The following is a 22,279-nucleotide window of genomic DNA, read 5'->3' on the forward strand; positions in this document are numbered from 1 at the left end:
TTACTGGTGATTGAACTCAATCTCCAGTCCCTCTTCTCTCCACAAAGGCTGAAAGTTCTACTCTTTTAATCACATGGTTGGGTTTGTTTAGTAACCAGCCCCCCATCCAGAAGCTATCTAGGGTCAGGAGTAACCTTATTAGTGTAACAAAGATACTTCTATCACTCAGGAATCTCAAGCATTTTAGGAGCTCAATGGAAGGAAAAGGGGACAAAGACCAAATTTTTTTTTTTTATTGCTATATAGTTGATATACCGTGTGTTAGTTTTAGGTATACAACAAACTGATTCATATACATATATATATATATATATATATATATATATATATATATATATATGAAATTAATCCCTGTTGGTCACATAATTAGCAAATATTTTCTCCTATTCTGTAAGTTGTCTTTTCATTTTGTTTCTGGTTTTCTTTGATGTGCAAAAGCTTTTAAGTTTAATTAGGTCCGATTTGTTTACTTTTGTTTTTATTTCCATTACTCTAGGAGACAGAGCCAAAAAATATTGCAGAGATTTATGTCAAAAAGTGTTCTGCTTGTGTTTTCCTCTAGGAGTGTTATAGTATGAAGTCTTACACTTAGGTCTTTAATCCAGTTTGAATTTATTTTTGTATATGGTGTTAGAGAATGTTTTAATTTCATTTTTTTTTAATATGGCCTTTATTATGTTGAGGCAGGTTCCCTCTATGCCCACTTTCTGGAGACTTTTTATTATAAATGGGTGTTGAATTTTGTCAAAAGCTTTTTCTGCATCTATTGAGATGACCGTATGGTTTTTATTCTTCAATTTTTTAATATGGTGTATCACATTGATTGAAGAATCCTTGCACCCCTGGGATAAATCCCACTTGATTATGGTGTATGATCCTTTTAATGTGTGGTTGCATTCTGTTTGCTACTATTTTGTTGAGGATTTTTGCATCTATATCCATAAAGGATATTGGTCTGTAATTTTCTTTTTTGTAGTATCTTTGTCTGGTTTTGGTATCAGGGTGATGGTGGCCTCATAGAATGAGTTTGGGAGTGTTCCTTCCTCTGCAATTTTTTGGAAGAGTTTGAGGAAGATGGGTGTTAGCTCTTCTCTAAATGTTTGATAGAATTCACCAGTGAAGCCATATGGTCCTGGACTTTTGTTTCTTGGAAGATTTTTAATCAGTTTCAATTTCATTACTTGTGATTGGTCTGTTCATATTTTCTGTTTCTTCCTGGTTCAGTCTTGGAAGGTTGTACCTTTCTAAGAATTTGTCCATTTCTTCCAGGTTGTCCATTTTATTGGCATAGGGTTGTCTGTAGTAGTCTCTTAGGATGCTTTGTATTTCTGCAGTGTCTATTGTTACTTCTCCTTTTTCATTTCTGATTTTATTGATTTGAGTCCTCTCCCTCTTTTTCTTGGTGAGTCTGGCTAATGGTTTATCAATTTTATCTCCTCAAAGAACCAGCTTTTAGTTTTATTGATCTTTGAGATTTTCTTTGTTTCTATTTCATTTATCTCTGGTCTGATCTTTATAATTTCTTTCCTTCTACTAACTTTGGGTTTTGTTGGTTCTTCTTTCTCTAGTTCCTTTAGGTGTAAGGTTAGAGTGTTTATTTGAGATTTTTCTTGTTTCTTGAGATAGGCTTGTATTGCTATAAACTTCCCTCTTAGAACTGCTTTTGCTGCATCCCATAGGTTTCGGATCACCGTGTTTTGGTTGTCATTTGTCTCTAGGTATTTTTTGATTTCCTCTTTGATTTCTTCAGTGATCTCTTCATTATTTAGTAACATATTGTTTAGCTTCCATGTGTTTTTACATTGTTTTCCCTGTAATTGATTTCTAATCTCATAGCATTGTGGTCAGAAAAGATGCTTGATATGATTTCAATTTTCTTAAATTTACTGAGGTTTGATTTATGACCCAAGATGTGATCTTTCCTGGAGAATGTTCCATGTGCACTTGAGAAGAAAATGTAACCTGCTTTTTTTGGATGGACTATCCTGTAAATATCAATTAAATCTATCTGGCCTATTGTGTCACTTAAAGCTTGTTTTTCCTTATTAATTTTGTTTGGATGATCTGTCCATTGGTGTAAGTGAGGTGTTAGAGTCCCCCACTATTATTGTGTTACTGTTGATTTCCTCTTTTATAGCTGTTAGCAGTTGCCTTATGTATTGAGGTGCTCCTAGGTTGGGTGCATATATATTTAAAATTGCTATATCTTCTTCTTGGACTGATCCCTTGGTCATTACGTAGTGTCCTTCCCTGTCTCTTGTAACATTCTTTATTTTAAAGTCTATTTTATCTGACATGAGTATTGCTACTCCAGCTTTCTTTTGATTTCCATTTGCATGGAATATTTTTTTCCATCCCCTCACTTTCAGTCTGTATGTGTCCCTAGGTCTGAAATGGGTTTCTTGTAGACAGCATACATATGGGTCTTGTTTTTGTATCCATTCAGTGAGCCTGTGTCTTTCGGTTGGAGCATTTAATCCATTCACATTTAAGGTAATTATCAATATGTACGTTCCTATTACCATTTTCTTAATTGTTATGGGTTTGTTTTTGTAGGTCCTTTCCTTCTCCTGTGTTTCCCACTGAGAGAAGTTCCTTTAGCATTTGCTGTAGAGTTGGTTTGGTGGTGCTGAATTCTCTTAGTTTTTGCTTGTCTATAATGCTTTTGATTTCTCCATCGAATCTGAATGTGATCTTTGCCAGTTAGAGTAATCTTGGTTGTAGGTTCTTCCTTTTCATCACTTTAAATATTTCATGCCACTCCCTTCTGGCTTGTAGAGCTTCTGCTGAGAAATCAGCTGTTAACCTTATGGGAGTTCCCTTGTATGTTACTTGTCATTTTTCTCTTGTTGCTTTCAATAATTTTCCTTTGTCTTTAATTTTTGTCAATTTGATTACTATGTGTCTTGGTGTGTTTCTCCTTGGGTTTATCCTGTATGGGACTCTCTGTGCTTCCTGAACTTGGGTGGCTGTTTCCTTTCCCACATTAGGGAAGTTTTTGAGTATAACCTCTTCAAATATTTTCTCAGGTCCTTTCTCTCTCTCTTCTCCTTCTGGGACCCCTATGATGCGAATGTTGTTGTGTTTAATGTTGTCCCAGAGGTCTCTTAGGCTGTCTTCATTTCTTTTCATTCTTTTTTCTTTATTGTGTTCCAGCAGTGAATTCCACCATTCTGTCTTCCAGGTCACTTATCCGTTCTTCTGCCTCAGTTATTCTGCTATTGATTCCTTCTAGTGTATTTTTCATTTCAGTTATTGTATTGTTCATCTCTGTTTGTTTGTTCTTTAATTCTTCTAGGTGTTTGTTCTTTAATTCGTCTAGCTCTTTGTTAAATATTCCTTGCATCTTCTCGATCTTTGCCTCCATTCTTTTTCCAAGGTCCTGGATCATCTTCACTATCATTATTCTGAATTCTTTTTCTGGAAGGTTTCCTATCTCCACTTCATTTAGTTGTTTTTCTGAGGTTTTATCTTTTCCTTCATCTGGTACATAGCCCTCTGCTTTTTCATCTTGTCTATATTTCTTTGAACGTGGTTTTTGTTCCACAGGCTGCAGGATTGTAGTTCTTATTCCTTCTGCTGTCTGCCCTCTGTAATTTCATTTTTTTTACATGTAGTTGTCCAGTTTTCCTAGCACCACTTATTGAAGAGACTCTCTTTTCTCCATTGTATATTCTTGCCTCCTTTTTCATAGATTAAATCACCATAAGTACGTGGGTTTATTTCTAACACCAAACATATTTTTTATCATACCACAACCCTAAATTGTGGGACATTTCACAAAATAACTTGTCAGTGCTCTTCAAAATTGTCAAAGCCATGAAAACAACAACAACAAAACAAAGCAAAACAAACAGAACAAAACTGTTCCAGATTGGATGAGACTGAGGAGGCATGTTAACTAAATGCAATGTGGGGCCTTGGATTGGATTCTGAACCAGAAAAAGACATTAATGGGACAATTGGTAATATCTGAATAAGGTCTTTAGATTAATTAATAGTACTGTATCAATATTAGTTTCCTGGTTTTGATCATTGTATGATGGTTATACTACATGTTTACATTAGGGAAAGGTGGGCAAAATGTATACAGAGAATGTTTTATACCATTTTTGCAACTTTTCGTAAGTCTGATATTACTTAAAAATAAAAATAAATGTAAAGTAGTATACATGTTAAACACTCTAAATGTTAATAGCAGTTACTTTTATACTGATGAAATTTCCATAATATTAAATAAATTCTTTCTATAAAATATATAGTGGGTAATCATTTAGTAATGTCTAATTTATGTCTATGAAATACTGCTTTGTGAATTTTTAGTGGTAAATGAATATTGGTTATCACATAGTGATTCATATCATAATGAAAGAACTTAGAGATTTAAATTAGAAACTCAATAATACCTTTCTAGCACAACAAATACATAGTTGATGATATGAACTACAATATGAAGCCAGAGCCAGTGCCCTGGTAACAACAGTGAATTTTGTTTTAAATTTTACTGTACTTCCCAATCAATAAAGTATATTAAAAATGTACTCTGGAACAATCAATTTAAACAATTTTAGCCTTACATTTTTCTTTAGGCTTGCATTATGAATAGCAATTGCTCAAAGATCAAAGAAATGTTCTTTTATAATCAATTATACTCATTATTCCTAAATGTTATATTTCTACCATGGCAAATTTAAATCATCCCTTCCAAGCTATTTGCTTTCCAATGATTAGTTCTAATGCCATTTTCCAATCATCAGGTGTATGTAGTTTTCTCTAAGGGTAAGCTGGTCTTTTAAATGAGTTTTCCAGTGCTCCTGGGACACTCGATTTTCCAGAGGAATCCATTTTTGTGTGAGGCAGATTGGGTTAGGTGACAAACAAGGCTGTGAAATTGAGGATGTTGTGGTCTCTGAGGATGTAGGGTGTGACAGAAAGACTACTGGAAAGTGCTCAAGACTGAAGTTAAGGGTTAATGTAACTGGGAAGTCTGGAGTTTGTCTTCAGAGCACCTAGGAGAAATTTACAGCAGGGATTTCCCTGAAAACGGCCAGAAGTCTTCTATCTCCTTGTGCAAAAACAGCTCAGATGGGTTTGCTCTTCCTCACACTCGCAAGCCATGCTCTGGATTCGGAGTCCCCTATGGTTACTGTCTTTCATGGGTGACATACTTCCTTCCAATGTGGCCAGTGTTCTTGGGCAGCCAGGTGGATGGCAGAGCCTGGGCTGGAGAGCCAGACCATTCAAGGGGCTCTGTTTCTATGGGGTCTACATTATTACTGGCAAAAAGAATATGAAATACCTACATTCAGACATTTAATAATGGCCATGAGGGAGCCATGAGGAGAGAATACCCTAACATCACTGCTGCAGCAGAAAGGGAAGGGCTGGATTATAGCCTAACAGCCCCAAACTGAAACAGCTCAAATATCCACCCCAAATAGAATATAGAAATTGAGGTATATTTACATACAACAGAATACCATAATAATGAAAATGAATAAACTTCAGATAGAGGCAAATTTCAGATTAAGGCAGCATCATAAGACTATTCATTGAAAAATATCGAGAAAACTGTTTATTCAAAATTATAAACCATATGTATAATAGAATTCCATGTTACACACTCTAAAAGTTCAAGAGACTGCTAATAATTTTGTAGATACATAAACTCCCTGAGTAGATTGTAAACTTCTTGAGTACAGGCAGTGAATATTATACTTATTTAATTTCCTCCTTCATTGAAAAGCATTTGGATAAAGGAATAGGAATGAACTAACGGATGAACAAATAAATAAATGTAAAAAGGGGGAAGAAATGCTCCATTTTCTCCTGGTCACTGTCATTTGTAATCGTCCTGGTCTAGTGGGGTCTCTTTAGTTTGTCTATACAATGTCTGGTATGTATACCAAGAGCCAGAGTGAGATGAAACTCTGTCTTGAGCTGAGCTGTTGGCTGAAGTCCAGAAAGGGGTTAGGGCTCCTGGGAAGTTCTGTTACATCAAAAGCCCTATTTAGTGTTAAAATATAATGGTATCCAAACAAGTGTCAAGTGAAAGGAGAAAGCAAAGATACTGAGGACCAGAAGTCAAAGACACTGGTTCTCTTTCTGGTATCTCACTTAAGGGACAAGTGGCAAGTGGCATCAGTCAATCTCCCTGAGGCTTTGTTTCCTCGTCTCTCAAATGGGGTCAATAATACAATAATTCTTATGAGGATCACTGAGACCGTGAATGCGGAAATGAACATTTAGACAAATACCTGTGCTGGGGAGGAAGAAATTTCCCTCTAACCTTCTAGGTTCTATTGGCTGGTGTAAGAATTAAATCAGGGCTTCCCTGGTGGCACAGTGGTTGAGAGTCCGCCTGCTGATGCAGGGGACATGGGTTCGTGCCCGGGTCTGGGAAGATCCCACATGCTGCGGAGCGGCTGGGCCCGTGAGCCATGGCTGCTGAGCCTGCGCGTCCGGAGCCTGTGCTCCGCAACGGGAGAGGCCACAACAGTGAGAGGCCCGCATACCACAAAAAAAAAAAAAAAAAAAAAAAAAAAAGAATTAAATCGACATGAGACAGATTAATGGGAGAAAATGAAACAAAAGTTTAATAACATGTATACATGGGAAAGAAAGATCCAGGGAAACTAAGTAATCACCAAAATGGGCAAAGCCCTCTCTTAAATACCACCTTCAGCTAAAGACAAAAGAGGATTTTGAAGGAGGGGAGAGTCAGTTATGGGAGGTGACTAGGAAAAGCGCAGTAAACAAGGGTAAGGTTGTTATACAGATTTAAGTAAGTGCCTTCTCTATTAATAGAAGTTTCCAGAGATTTGGTCATCCTCCTTTTCCAGGTACAGTGAAGGAGACATCTGTACAAAAGATTTCCCTCACAAATATAAATGTTTCTTACAAAAGGGTAACTCCTTCTTTGTTTTCAGAGTTTTCCCCATGTCTGCTGTTTCTTAGAAAATAACTAGCTTAAAATAATTAATATGCCTAAGAGATACATTTTGGGACAGCAAATTCTGTTCCCCTATACCTGCAAAAAATTTCACCCACATTGGTATTTTTTGCCTCAGGGCAGCTTTAAAGATTGGAAAACAAAAGACCTCTTCTCAAGAGGTTAATACAAAGAAACCATTTATGATTGCTGGGTAGTAGAGCATGATTTACCACATTTTCAAAATTCTGAACTGAGAGGTCAGAAATGGTTTCTAGACATTTCAGCAACACTACCAGCCCCCACAGATATGCCACCAGATTACGCCTCTCCCTCTGACTCTTATTACTATACAGATTGCCATGATTATTTTATACATTAAAACAAAAACAGAAACAAAACTGATGAATGGAATACATATAAAGAGAAGTAAAAAAACCAATTATGTTAGCTTGGGGTCCCTCAAGAAGCTGTTGCTCAAAGGCAGAGTACCTGGTTGTTGTTGGAATTTCCTGGTTCATACTTAACAGGTCATCCAATGCCAGTAGCAGGCTCTTTCTGGAATAGGCTCCAGTCGAACTGGGTGGGTGGTGCTGAGACCAAGCAGAATTCTGCAGGGCCTTCCTGGATACAAAAGCCCCATGTCCCCTGTTTCTGGTTTTTAGAAAAAGGCTTTATTCTCCTAGGCCTGCCCTAAGTTCTAAAGAGCAGACTCAAGCTATTACTAATTAGGGAAATGACGGAATGCAGAAACAAAGGAAAAGCAAGAAAAGTAATGATAGTTTAAACACTAGTTCAGGGACTATCCTGGTGGCACAGTAGTTGAGAATCTGCCTGCCAATGCAGGGGACACAGGTTTAATCCCCAGTCTGGGAAGATCCCACATGCCGCGGAGCAACTAAGCCTGTGAGCCACAACTACTGAGCCTGCGTGTCACAACTACTGAAGGCTGTGCTTCTACAGCCTGTGCTCCACAACAAGAGAAGCCACTGCAATGAGAAGCCTGTGCACCCCAATGAAGAGTAGCCCCCGCTCGCTGCAACCAGAGAAAGCCCATGCACAATGAAGACCCAACGTAGTCAAAAATAAATAAAATAAATTTATAAAAAAATAAAAATAAAAATAAACACTAGTTTAGAGTCCTAGTTCCTCCTCAAGGGATGTACATAACAATCTGATGCATATCTTTGACTTCTGCAGAAAATAAGACCACAGCCCCGGTGGAAAAGGTGATTACATCATGCTGCCCATAATAACCATGTAGACCCCAGACTGGTCGGAACCAGAAGGTTGATTGTTAAGATTCCCAAAACATCACCCTGTTACCTCACCACCAACCAATCAGAAGAAAGTCCATGAGCTGCAACCCTCACCCTAAATGTTGCCTTTAAAAATCCTTCCCTGAAAGTCATCAGGGAGTTTGGGTCTTTTGAGCATGAGCTGCCCATTCTCCTTGCTTGCAACCTGCAATAAACGCTGTAATTTCCTTCACCACAACCCACTGTCAGTAGATTGCCTTTGCTGCACAACAGGCAAATGGACCCAAGTTCAGCTCAGTAACACTGCTGAGACCTACAGTTCAGAAGAACTGAAGGGCCATGGAGCCCCTGAGCAGGGCTGGATGTACTTCACATTGTATTTCCTCCAGTGTGCCTCTGTTCCAATTCTAAGCTGGGGTTTTGTGACCTGCACCAGTGGGACAAGCAGAATGTGGAGGTGTGGAATGTACTGTCTCTGGTGCCTAAACAACCCCAGCAGGTGTTGTGCTTCTTGTTAAAGTTGGGATGATGTAAAATTCATATTTTATAGTAAGACAAGAAACACTTAAACATAAATTTTCTCTGCCCTTTGACTTCCACTCTCCCCTCTACTGTGCATTGTGTATCTGCATTATGTATCAACCAAACCTCCCCCGTCGGCAGAAATACCAGCTCAACTGTAAGACAACTCCTTAAAAGATAACATTCCTTCTTGATCTTGTAAGGGGTCACATGACCCACCACCCTGTACTTGCAGATCTGGATTGTGTAAACTGTCAATAATATGTCATTTAAAATACAGCCCTCTGTTTCAAAAAACTTATATAACTGCTTTGACTTCTAATGGGTGGAACAAGTCTCAGAGCTTTCTGAGATGCTATTCTTGGGTTAAAATCCTCAGTCTGGCTGGAATAAAATTTTCCATTTCTTTCTTAGATCAACTGATTAATTTTTAATTCACATAAGTATAGTCAGAAACTTCTCCTTAAAGTCAGATAGAATGTCCCATTGGGCTCCATCCCAAATTGTACCTAAAAAGATGACATGTTGAGCTGATCCTACAAATCTTTAGAGGTTAATGACCCAACCACCTGAGGTAATTGCCTGGACCACATTGTCCCAGACTGATATAGATGAGTGACAGCTCCTGGACTATTACTAGGTACTAGTAGAAACAATTACCTGACTTGTGAGTCTATGGTGTTACCAAGGTCAGACCAGCCCATCCTAAACTGGGTCGACATTAACCCAACCAAAAAAGTGGGGCAGGCACAACAAAATTCCATCATCAAATGGAAAAGTACATACAAGACCAAAGTTACTTGAGGTCCTCAGGGGTCACATGCTTGCATAAACACGTGGCCCACACCCTAAAAGACCACTTCTGGGTGCAATGAAGCCTCTTGTTACCCCAGTAGCCTGTTGGGACCACGTTTAGAAGAGGTTTCCACGGAAGGTATGGCCTGGTCCATAGGTGGAAGATGAAAGCCGGAGGGGGTTCATTAGCAGCTGTCAGGATGGATACATCATTAGCAATCAAGGATCAGACAGATAGACCCAATGAGCAGAGAAGGTGGCTGTGTGGTTAGCCATGCAGGCTATTTTCAAATCCCTTCCATACTACACCTTCATGGACTCCTGGGCCTGGCCTGTGACCTGGTCATATGGTAAAGGAAATAATGAAAAGTGAACTGAGCTATCAAAGGCACCCCAGTATGACAACAAGATCTATGGCAAAAACTGGCTGAGTGGGAAGGCAAAATATTTGTCACCCAGATAAATATAAAAAGGATCCCTACCAAGCTGAGAACAACTGGAATGAGCAGGCTGATGTCCCCTGCACCAAGTTGGTAGCCACCAAAGGCCACCGGTTCCACCAGTGGATCAGATACGGGACTGAAGCCCATATTCGGGACTGCCTCCCTCTCAGTGAAGCAGAGGCCAAGGATGCAGTGGGCAAAATACATGAAGTTTCTTGTTAAATATTCTGGTGCAGATGAGCACAATTTTCTCAGGGAATATATGTCCAGACATGGACTTGGATCACTGCATGGGTCTCCACTAATTTTTTTTGCTCTAATATTTAAATGTGAAGAGCTGGGCATGATTTTGGTGGGCTTTTAACAGTAAATTAAATAGAAGGTTTCAATTTTCTTCCTTTAAAACCATGAGGAGACAAGGATTAAGACTCAGGATGGTCGATGGGATAAAGGAAGGAGTGATGGAGAGTAGTGGACAAGTAGGTCAGGCACCTGGGTGCTCATGCTGATGCCAAAGTTCACCCAGTGTGAACCTCAGACCCGCCGCTTCACTTCTCTGAACCTCAGTTTCCTCATCTCCAAGGTCTCTTCCAGCATAAACATCATATGATTAAGAGTAAGGTAACTAACAGCAATATTTATCTTCTAAAATCTTACTCTAAACATATTTTGTTTTTCATGCACAGGTGCAGCTTGTGTGTTCCTTGGGTGTAGCCCTGGTTCCTTCTTTGTGAAGCGGCAGCCCAGTGGAGGAGATTGGTCACTGCTGCCCAGGAAGAGCCAGAGGGAGGAGGAGAGCAGTGATCGTATTAATTTGAAGGTGGTGGGATATTAGAGGAGGTCATGGAGAAGACATGACCACCGATTGACCCCTGAGCTGGACCAGGGCAATGGGAGGCTCCTCACTCTATCCTGTCCTTGGAATGCATGCTCTGTCCATCATTCCCACAGTTGGAACCATTTTCAAGGACGTATCCTGGACAGAGCAATGTGGTGTTGAGAAAGACTGGACTGAATATGTGACTGAAACCGTTAAGGCCTCAGTACAAACTTTTGAGATTCTGGCGGCAGGTGCAAAGATGTACTGTTTCTCGGTGCCCAAGACAAGCCTCACAAGTAAGTTTCCTTCTTATTCAACCCACTGCCTACCAATCTGGAGTGCTCTGCCTCTTTCTTCAGTCTCTCCTTGCCCTCCATGTACAAGGGCCAGTTTGAGAACCAACATGAGACAAGGCAGTTCTGTGGAACCACTGAAGATTAAGAAACATATACCATGAAGTAAACTAGCATGATGTGATTTATAGTAAGAAATACATATTTGGTTTTTGTCCCTGTTTCTGCCACAAAGGGCCTAAAACTCTTGCATTTCCTAGGTGATGCACTCCATAACTTCTGTTATGTTAGTGAAGTGACTTTTTGAAAGCCCTAGGTCACCTACGGATGGGAGTTGGTGGCCAGAAGAACCAACCAAGTGATTAGAGGTTTGGGACCTAACCTCTAGGGAGGGGAGAGGAGCATCAGACTGAGTTCAGGCACCAGTAGCTAAAGATCCAATCAATCATGCCTATGTAGTGAAACCTCCATAAAACCTCAAAGGACAGGGTTTGGAGAGCTTCCAGTTGGTGAATACATGGAGGTACTGGGAGGGTGGAGCGTTCAGAGAGAGCATGGAAGATTTGCATTCCTTCCCACATAACTTTCCTTATGCACCTCTTCCATCTGGCTGTTCATGAGTTATGTCCTTCTGTAATAAACTGATAATCTAGTAAGTAAACTGTTTTACTGAGTTCTGTGAGCCTTTGTAGCAAAGTAGTTGAATACAAGGAAGCGGTGCTTAGAACCTCCAATCTGTAGCCAGTTAGTCAAAAGCACATCTGACAACCTGGACTTGCAACTGGCAATGAAGCGGGTTAAGGGCTGAGTCCGTAACCTCTGGGTAGATAGTGTCAAAACTGAGTTGAGTTGCAGGACACCCAGCTGGTGTTGGAATTGCTTGGTGGTGTGGGAACCCCCTTCCCTTGTGTGTACACACACACACACACACACACACACACACTGGAACTGAGTGCAGAATCATTAACTACCTAATAGGTACAAGGAATAACACAGGTAGTCAATGAGGAGGGTTGATGGGAGCAATCAATTTAAGGGACACACTTGCCTTGGGAATGTGTGGATGGGAGAAGCTGTGTCCCAGCAGCAGGAGGTATCTACTACACAGGGAGCCTCACTCTACTCCAGAACTGTGCTCCCTCAGGTGGCACATACTCAGGTAACAAGTTTGTTCCCCTCCCCCCCACACCCCACTTTCCTATTACTACATCCTAACTACTCCTGACTAATTTTGTTCAGTCTTTCATTGTCCCATTCTCCATTCCTTTTTTTTTTTGGTGGTACGCGGGCCTCTCACTGTTGTGGCCTCTCCCATTGTGGAGCGCAGGCTCCGGACGCGCAGGCTCAGCGGCCATGGCTCACGGGCCCAGCCGCTCCGCGGCATGTGGGATCTTCCCAGACCGGGACACGAACCCACGCTCCCTGCCTCGGCAGGCCGACTCTCAACCACTGCACCACCAGGGAAGCCCCATTCCTTAATGTATATAGAGAAACTGGTGTATGTAAACAGACATGGTGCCTCTTCCCCCATTTCCCTTTTCTTTTTAACTAAATGTCCAATGTTGAGATGTTTGGGGAAAAAAACCTGACACTGAAAAAGATACCCCCAATGCCTTGCTTTTTCCATTAGTGGTCTGTCTCAGTTAACTTCTTACTTTACATTCCAATGAGTTATTATGTAATTACTGTAATAAAAACAATTCCAACAACAATCCTTGGGAATCTTGTTTGATTGGAGAATTTAAATATTTTTTATTGATTGTTATAAAACCAAAAACAAAGTTACTACTTCTTTTGGTTTATAGCTGCTATCTGTAGAGCAATCTGCCTTTAGCAGAGGAAGAGATTACTTTAAAAGAAAGGAACCCTACATAGATTTCTCTTTAGGTCAATTGTCTTATTTAATTACATTTCTTGTCTTAAAAAAACCTCACAATTATTATAAAGAAACAATTAAAATGTGAATTGATGGTGTAAAACCTAAGTTTTCCTTAAGGTTAAGTATTGTTAGCTGTTTCAAGAAAGAACTATTTTTGTAATTTGATATTTGGTTTTTTAAATTAATTTTTATTGGAATATAGTTGATATACAATGTTGCTGTAGTTTGATATTTCAATGGGAAGAATACCCAGTTAACCTTATTCAGTTAAAAATCTCTAAGAGATACCTGACTGCTTCTCTGTCACATCCAAAGTCTTTCACCTGATGTCCCTTCAAAGCAACAAATCTAAGGAGAAGTAATCAACTTTTTGTATTAGTTACAAATCTAAACTGTGACTGCATGGGCACTGGGTCAAGTTCGTACATCCAATTTGCTGACTTGATGATTTGGGCCTGGATTTGCTAATTTTCAGAAGCCAAATCCTTGAAAGTTTTGGCATCAAAGATGTTTTGTCTGTTTTTTGTTTGTTTTGGGTATTTAGGGGGCATCAAAGATTTTTGGTATCACCACTTGCAGTGGTTCTGTCCATACAATCTATTTGCATGGATAATCTTAGATGTAATTTTTTAAGTTAAAATTTATGTGCTTATGGAGTAATTATGATAGGTTGAGGAAAAAATGGCATTTTAGTACTAGTATTAAGATTAAATTCTAATCTAAATTTTTTGCTCAAAGCACATGTGAAGCACAGTTAAATTATTCTGAAGAAAGATTTTTTAAAAAGCAGAATTTTCTTTTGCTATGATTAGGCTCTATTAATTACTCTCTTACTCTATGTTTAGAATGGAAAGGTGGGCATTATTAGCCAAGTGCAGATGGAGGAACCTACAAAGGAGGGGGAGGATTTGTCTTAGCCCTTTTAGGATCACAGGGCTTTGTAAGTTTGCTGATCAGACCTTCCTGAACCTTGGTGATGTCACTGAGAAATAAATATTCTGTCACTCTGAAAACATTCCTGAGGTGGGTCAAGCATGATCTAATCATAACACAATGGATTCTTTTTATGAACACCAGGAGAAAACACTCTATGTTAAAATGAATGTCTTGTACTATCTACTCCCATTTAAAATTGAAAGCCTGGGAAATTCATTACCAACATGTATGACTCACCCACTAAACGAAATAGAATGAAGCACATGCTGGTTAGAGCCAAGGTCTTCTTTCCATTCATCTTTAGGGAAGCTCTAAGACAGAGTCTGCCTTTGGAATTTTTCTCTCTGTATTTGTTTAACAATCATTAAAAGAGATTTTGTGGACACTATATTTTGCTATTTCCTCCTCTTTCTTCTGTTCCTCTTCCTTCCCCTCCTTCTCTTCCTTCTCCTGAGGAGTTTCCATTTAAATGTTGGTAATACATTCAGTGCCATCTATGGTTGCCCTTGGTGTATGAATTAATATGGATCACAGGTGGAGCTTTCTAGACACGCAATGGTGGAAATAACATTATACTAGAATTTAGACCTGGGTTGGTCCTGGTTTTTTAAGTGTTTGTATCAAAATTGTAACTCAGGTTTTCTGATTTCACATCCTGTACTCTTTCAATCACATCATTATTTCTTCTATTTTTATGCTGAGATCTTTGTATCATTTGCATATCAACTGCAATTGGGAACTACTAAGTATTGTGGGGTTCCCCACCTGGAGGAACTAGGTTAGCCCAATGGAGTGTACAATTTTCCTGGGACTGGTAGGTTTGGGTTGGGGCACATTCAGAAGAGGTGTTTTCCTTAAACATTTACATTACTGAGAGAAGCCTAGTTTGGCTTTACAGAAGCAGGGCTAAGGTGAAGTCTGGAGGCAAAGGGAAGGAAAGCAATGGTAGAATAAATAACACAATTAGCTGGGAAGGTGTTGTGGACTGAATTTCACCCTCCCAAAAGATATGTTCAGGTCCTAACCCCAGTACCTGTGGATGTGATCTTATTTGGAAATAAGGTCTTTGTAGATGTAATCAAGATAAAATGATGTTGTGCTAGATTAGGGTGGGCCCCAATACAATGACTGGTATCCTTATAAAAAGAGAGAAATCTGGACACAGAGACACACACAGAGAAAACACCATGTGATGATGAAGGCAGAGACTGGACTGATAAGAAAAGGAGCGCCAAGGATTGCCAGCACCTGCCAGGAACTAGGAAGACGTGTGGAAAATCCTCCCCTGGAGTTTTGCTGAAACCTTGAATTAGGCCTTCTAGCTTCCTTGTTTTCTGTGAGACAATATGTTTCTATGGTTTTAAGCTACCCTGTTTGTTTCTTAGTTACAGCAGTTCTAGGAAACTAATACAGAGGGTTAGAAGAAGGATGAAAAAAAAAAATCCATGGAAAGCACTGAATGAAGTGTTCAGAACTATGGAAGAAAGGAGCTTCATGCTATGTTTATATTTGGATCTGTCAGATACATTTCTTTTCCTATTTTTACTGAGATATAATTGGCATATGACATTGTGTAGGTTTAAAGTGTATAATGTGATAATTTGATATATGTATATGTTGCAAAATGATTACCACAGTAAGATTAGTTAGCACATCTATAACCTCACACATTTACCATTTATTTATTTATTTTTTGTGATGAGAATTTGTAAGATTTACTCTCTTAGCAAACTTCCAGGTATACAATATAGTATTGTTAACTATAGTCACCATGTACATTAGATCCCTAGAACTTATTCATCTTATAACTGGAAGTTTTTACTCTTTGATCACCTTCACCCATTTGCCCCATCCCCATTGTATCCTCCAATACATTTGGGAAGAAAACGCTTATATCAGGGATCTGAGATTGTCTGAGAGTAAGAAAATCTTTCTCAATAACTATCAGTAAACATAAGAAGAGGATTTTGTATCTAAAGAAATAGAATATGCAAACATTAATCTTTCAAAAATATAATTTTATCAAATAATTTTTAAATCTTTTAATGTAAAATGATCATCCTCTGCCTTATTTCTGCTCTATCTTTAATTTCCACTCTTCAGAGAAAGCCATTTTAATTCATTCAATTGTTGTTTAATGTTTTTTCCACATTTAAAAATCACTATTGATTATTAAAATGCTATTTCTTGACTTAGGAGTTTTAGGTTTATTTATTAACCTCCTAGTGTGGGAAAGGAGGCATTAGCCCTTGGAATCCTTCCACCTTTGTACCCCAATGTCCACTTTCTCTATCCCCAGTAATATTATTTAGTTTCCACTCATATAATCCAGGTGTATTAGCAACCTTGATTTCCCTTTACCATGTAACATACCACATTCACAGGTTCCATGGATTAGGATGTGGACATCGTTGGGGGACCATTATTCTGCCTACCACAGGGGCATATTCCTGGTTACTAAGATTCTGTAAGACAGGTAGGAGAAAGGGGCTGGGAAACAGAGTGGATACATGGTGTGTAGACTATTACTTAGTTCTTCTTATTCAGAGAGCATCCTAAGCTATGCCTATTGTCCTGAGTCCAGAGTTCAAAGCAGGATCTCCAGAGAGTAAATTTCTAGTCTTTTGCCAGGGTGGGGGAAAGGTAGAGTCCTAGCTCTGTGGGGGTAAGGAGTACATCTAGAGATCTAAACACTTTTTTCGTTTTCATTTAGTTCAAAATACTTTTAATTTCTCTAAAGACTCTTTGATCCATTTGTTATTTAGAATTGTGTTGTTTAATATCTAAATATTTTGGATTTTCTGGCTACTTTTCTGTTATTAATTTCTAGTTTAATTTCACTGTGGTCTGAGAGCACACATCATATGATTTCTCTTCTTCTAAATTGGTTGAGGTGTGTTTGGTGGCCTAGAGTATAGTAATTATTGGTGAATGTTCCATGTGAGCTTAAGAAGAATGTGTATTCTGTTGTTGCGATGAAGAAGTCTATAAATGTCAATTAGAACCAGTTGATTGATGATGCTGTTCACTTCAACTACGTCCTTGCTGATTTTCTGTCAATTACTGATAAAGGAGAGTTGCAGTCTCCAACTATAATAGTGGACTTGTCTATTTCTCCTTACAGCTCTAGCAGGCTCTGTCTCACATATTTTAATGCTCTGCTGTTAGATGCATACACACAAAGAACTGTTATGCCTTCTTAGAGAACTGACCCCTTTATCATTAGGTAATGCCCCTCTTTGTCCCTGATAATTTTTGTTATCCTGGAATCTGCTTTGTCTGAAATTAAGATAGCTACTCAGCTATATTTTGATTAGTATTAGCATAGTATAATCTTTTCCTTCCCTTTACTTTTAATCTATTTGTGTCTCTACATTTTTTTTTTTTAAAGATGATGTTGGGGGTAGGAGTTTATTAATTAATTTATTTATTTTTGCTGTGTTGGGTCTTCGTTTCTGCGCGAGGGCTTTCTCTAGTTGTGGCAACCACGGGCCACTCTTTATCGCGGTGCGTGGACCTCTCACTGTCGTGGCCTCTCTTGTTGCGGAGCACAGGCTCCAGATGCGCAGGCTCAGTAGTTGTGGCTCACGGGCCCAGTTGCTCTGCGGCATGTGGGATCCTCCCAGACCAGGGCTCGAACCCGTGTTCCCTGCATTAGCAGGCAGATTCTCAACCACTGCGCCACCAGGGAAGCCCCTGTGTCTCTATGTTTAAAGTGGGTTTCTTGTACACAACATGGTTGGGTCTTATTTTTTGATCTAGTCTGTCAGTCTCTGTGTTTTAATTGGTATATTTAGACCATTCAAATTTAAACTGATTATTGAAATAGTTAGATTAATATCTGACATATTTAAAACTGTTTTCTATTTATTGAACTTTCTGGTTTTTTTCTTTCCCTCTTTTCTGCTTCCTCTGGTTTTAACTGAACATCTTATATAATTCCATTTTCCCTCCTCTCAGCATATTATACTCTAAATTTTTTTCAGTGTTTGCCCTAGAGTTTACACTATGCATTTATAACTAATCTAAGTCCACTTTCAAACAATACTATACTGCTAGTGCAGACACATTAAAACAGAGTATTCAATTTCTTCCACCCATCCCTTATAGCCTTGCTATCATTCGTTACACTTATCCATACACTGTAATCACCTAATACATTGCTGCTATTATTATTATTATTTTTAGACAATCATGTTTAATTACATCACAACTGAAGCTGCCTTTGGGGCCAAGGGACAGGAAGGAGGCAGCGAACCCAACACTCAAGCTGCACTCTAATCCTAGGTTTTTTCAACACAATTCTTTTCTCTACACAACAAAGTACAAACACAGTATTATCTAAAATGCTACAAAGTTACAAAACTCAAAACAGAAAATGTATAGTACTGACTGTACAATAAAAGCCAAAAAAGCAATGTACACATTGCCAAGGTAACCTGCATGACCACCATGAATACCAACACAATGATGGGGTCCTGTGATGACCCGACAGAGCTGGCTCACAACTTAACCAGTTTCAGAGAGAAAGGGAGACAGAGGTTTGTGTGTGTGTGTGTGCACATGAGTACACGTGAAAAGAACCATTTTGGGTATTTGGCCCTAGAGGTCAGAAGAGGACTCGAGTGGGGGAGCAGGGTCAGGCTTACAGGAATGGCAGTTGCGTAAAAGCACACCTTTCCTGTGGGACCCTGCAGGCCAACAGGTTAGGGCACGACCAACCCACCAGATGGGCCCCACGTCATCTGTGGAATGGGAAAAAACATGCTCCCAGGCTGGGGCTGTACCACCTCCTGAAGCCCCCTGCTCATCCCTGTAGGCTCTGCCACTAAACTGACTCTCAGGAACTAGAAATGTGGAAGCTTTCTAGCCAGAAAACTGGAGGGCATCTTCATAAGCACGATCCCAAACCAACAATGCTCCTGCAGCCGGAACTCTGCCGCCAGGGGAAATGTAGCAATTACTGCCTTCACCTTCGAAGCCTGCCCCTAAGTGAGGAATTTCTTTTCTACCAATCCTCCTTCTGCTAGAAAAGTGACAAAAGTGAGTTGGATGGGATACAAGTCACAGGGCAGAGGTTCGGTGGCCCTGCTTATCGGGAGGAGGTGAAGCTGGAGCGGCTCCTATGGCGGCGGCGGCCAGGGGAGCAGGATCACCGGCGCACGGAGGACCTGCACCGAAGGGAACACGACCTGCTCCTCATCCATGGGGGTGACCTACGCCACATGGGAGGCGGTGGCAGCATTCTCCTGGGAGGGCTGAATCAGCTGGGGGGTGGCCGAGGCCAGGGGGCCAGCACAGCAGTGATCTCCTGGCCATCGACTTGTCCTCTGTCCATATGGTTCAGCACCTTCTTGGCCTCATCTGGATTCTCAAACTCCACATATGCGTAGACTTTTGACACATGGGGGTGCATCCTGTCTACAGGCATGTCAATCATTTTAATTTTCCCGTAGGTGGAGAATATCTCCAGGATATGATCCTTGGTCACATTCCTGGTGAGGCTTCCAATGTGCACTTTGGTGGGATTAGGGGAAGGGCTCCACCTTTTCCTTTCCTTTCCATCTCTTTTGGGTGGTTTGGATTTGGAGCGGGAACATCTCCTGTTGTCATGCCTGCGCCAAGAAGGACTCGGAGAGCCAGGGGAGCTGCTGGAGTTGGAGCTGCAGGATGTGCTGGAACTTCCTGAGCGGCTCGATGCTGAAGAAGAGCTGGAGCCGCTGCTGGAGCCCGACCTGGAGGTTGAGCTGGACCGAGACCTGGTGCTGCTGCTACCACTGGAAGCGCTGCGCCTCTTTCGAGTTTTATCCCTGCCACGATCCTTCTCACTCGACTCCTTGGTGGCCCCCTTATCTTTAGAGCGATCCTTGGACTTCTCATCAGAGCAGTCTTTGCGTTTGGTAGGAGAAGGAGCCCTAGTGCTGGACTTTTATTATTTTCTTTGACTCCTAGCAAGCTCTACTTTTTCACTCCTGATAAATCCATTCTCCCCTTCTGAGATGTTCAAAGCAGCAATGGCGGCCTCACTTATCTGAACTCTCACTTCTAACTTGAGTCTGAGAAACAATCCCTAATCGATTGCAATTTACGCTAAAGTGCAGCAACTCCCCAGTCCAGGAGCCAGGCCACGAGCACTTCTAGGGTAGGTAGGGCCCGGTGTTGTGGGCCTGGGTCTCCAGCCCAGGGAGAGGGCCCCGAGGGTGGAGGCCGGGTTCCCGGCTGCTCCGAATTCCAGGGCCCTCACTGGGCCCGCCGCTGAGCGGACGAAGCGAGGGCGCCCTTCCGCCCGCCACAGCCCCGACCACTTCCGCTATTATTATTTTGAATGAACATTAATCTATTAGATCAATAGGAATAAGAAAAATAAAATATTTTATTTTCCTTTGATTTTTTTTTACTCTTTTTTACTGCTCTTCCTTTCTTTATGTAAATCTGAGTTTCTGACCTAAATAATCCTTTTCTCTACAGAACATCTTTTTTTTTTTTTTTTTTTTTTTTTTTTTTTTTTTTTTTTTTTGCGGTACGTGGGCCTCTCACTGCTGTGGCCTCTCCCGTTGCAGAGCACAGGCTCTGGACGCGCAGGCTCAGCAGCCATGGCCCACAGGCCCAGCCGCTCCGGGGCATGTGGGATCTTCCCGGACCGGGGCACGAACCTGCATCCCCTGCATCGGCAGGCGGACTCTCAACCACTGCGCCACCAGGGAAGCCCTACAGAACTTCTTTTAACATTTCTTAAAAGACAGGTCTATAGGCAAGAAGATCCGTTTTTGTTTGTCTGAGAAAGTCTTTATTTCTCCTTCACTTTTGAAGGAAATTTTTGCTGGATAGAGACTTGTAGGCTCTTGGTTTTGTTCTTTCAACACTTTAAATATTTCACTGACCCTCTTTTTCCTTGCTTGGTTTCTGGAAAGAAGTTGGTATAATTCTTATCCTCATTCTTCTATAGGCAAGGGTTCTTTCCCCTTCTGGTTTTTTTCAAGAATTTTTTGTTTGTTTTGTTTTCTGCAGTTTGAATGATGTGCCTCGGTGTAGATTTTTGGTATTTATCATATTTGGTATTCTCTGAGCTTTCTGGATTTGTGATTTGGTATCAGTCATTAACTTTGGAAAATTCTCAGCCGTTGTTACTTCAAATATTTCTTCTTACCCTTTTTCTCCTTCTTCTGGTATTTCCATTTTATGTATGCTGCACCTTTGCAATTGTTCCACATTTCGTGAATGTTCTGGTTTTTTTTTTCCTCTTTGTATTTCAGTTTTGGAAATTTCTATTAATATCTTCAAGCTCACTAATTCTTTCCTTGGCTGTGTCCAACAGACCAATAAGCCCATCAAAGACAATCTTCATTTCTGTTACAATATTTTAAAAAACTTTTAAAAATGATTCTTCCTTAGAGTTTCCATCTTTTCTGCTGACATTATCCATCTGTATTTGCATGTTATCCACCTTTTCCATTAGAGCCCTTAGCATACTAATCATAATTATTTTAAATTTCTGCCTCATAATTCCAAAATTTCTGCCATATCTGAGACTGGTTTTGATGCTCACTTTGTCTCTTGAGACTGCATATTTTCTTGCCGTATAGCATGCCTTTGAATTTTTTGTTGAATGCTGAGCATAATGTATTGGGTAATAGGAACTGAGATAAATGGTCTATAGTGTGAGATTTTATGTTTATCTGGGTAGGTGTTAGGTCGTGTTTAATGATTGCTGTAGCTGTAGGTGTCAGAGAGTTCAATTTCCTCTACTGTTTTTGTTTTTGTCTTCCCTCTTACCTTTGGGCTTCTCTAGCAACTCCTTCTTAGTTAGAGACTGTTTCTTACAGCTTTGTCAGTTGTAATTCACTATTGTTATACCAGAATGCTGTTTATATGGTGACAAGGTATTACAGAAAGGAAGAAGTCTGGAGTCTTGGTGTTTTTTTTTTTTTTTTTTTAGTGGGCCTGTGTCTCTGGGTTGCAACCTTCAGAAGAATTTTTATAGGCTTTCCCCCCTCCTTTTATGTGAGACAGGAAGGCTAGAGAAGGACAGGAAGGCTGGCTAATTGCCCTTCCTCTGGGACAGGTTAGGCTCTGGTAAAGCATTAGTTTCTTTGAGGGTGAGCTCTTTTTTTTAATAGAGAACAGAACTCTCTGTCTAGATATATTTATAGTGGTGATTTTCCCCTTCCCCTACTCTAAACATGAGAAGATTTTTATGTTATTTTCATCCTGAGAACCTGGCGGGGCTCCTGGAGGTAAATTCATGAAAGTATCAGGTGGCACCCTGAGAGACTGAGCCCCTAAGAGTTTTTAACTCTCAAGCCAGTCCTTGTTCAATCTCCAGTAACTAGTCAATAAGACCTGAAATGTTCCCACAGGCTTCAGCTCCAGTGGCTTCTGTTCCATGTAAGCTGTGATCCAC

General features: G+C 40.2%; 1 pseudogene; it reads right to left on the reverse strand.

Moving 5' to 3' along the window:
• Positions 1-18,970: 18,970 nt before the first annotated feature.
• Positions 18,971-19,974, reverse strand: LOC131763023 (RNA-binding protein with serine-rich domain 1-like; annotated as a pseudogene).
• Between the last annotated feature and the right edge of the window lie 2,305 nt (positions 19,975-22,279).

Source organism: Kogia breviceps, chromosome 9 (genome assembly GCF_026419965.1).
Source record: "Kogia breviceps isolate mKogBre1 chromosome 9, mKogBre1 haplotype 1, whole genome shotgun sequence".
Taxonomy (NCBI): Eukaryota; Metazoa; Chordata; class Mammalia; order Artiodactyla; family Physeteridae; genus Kogia; species Kogia breviceps.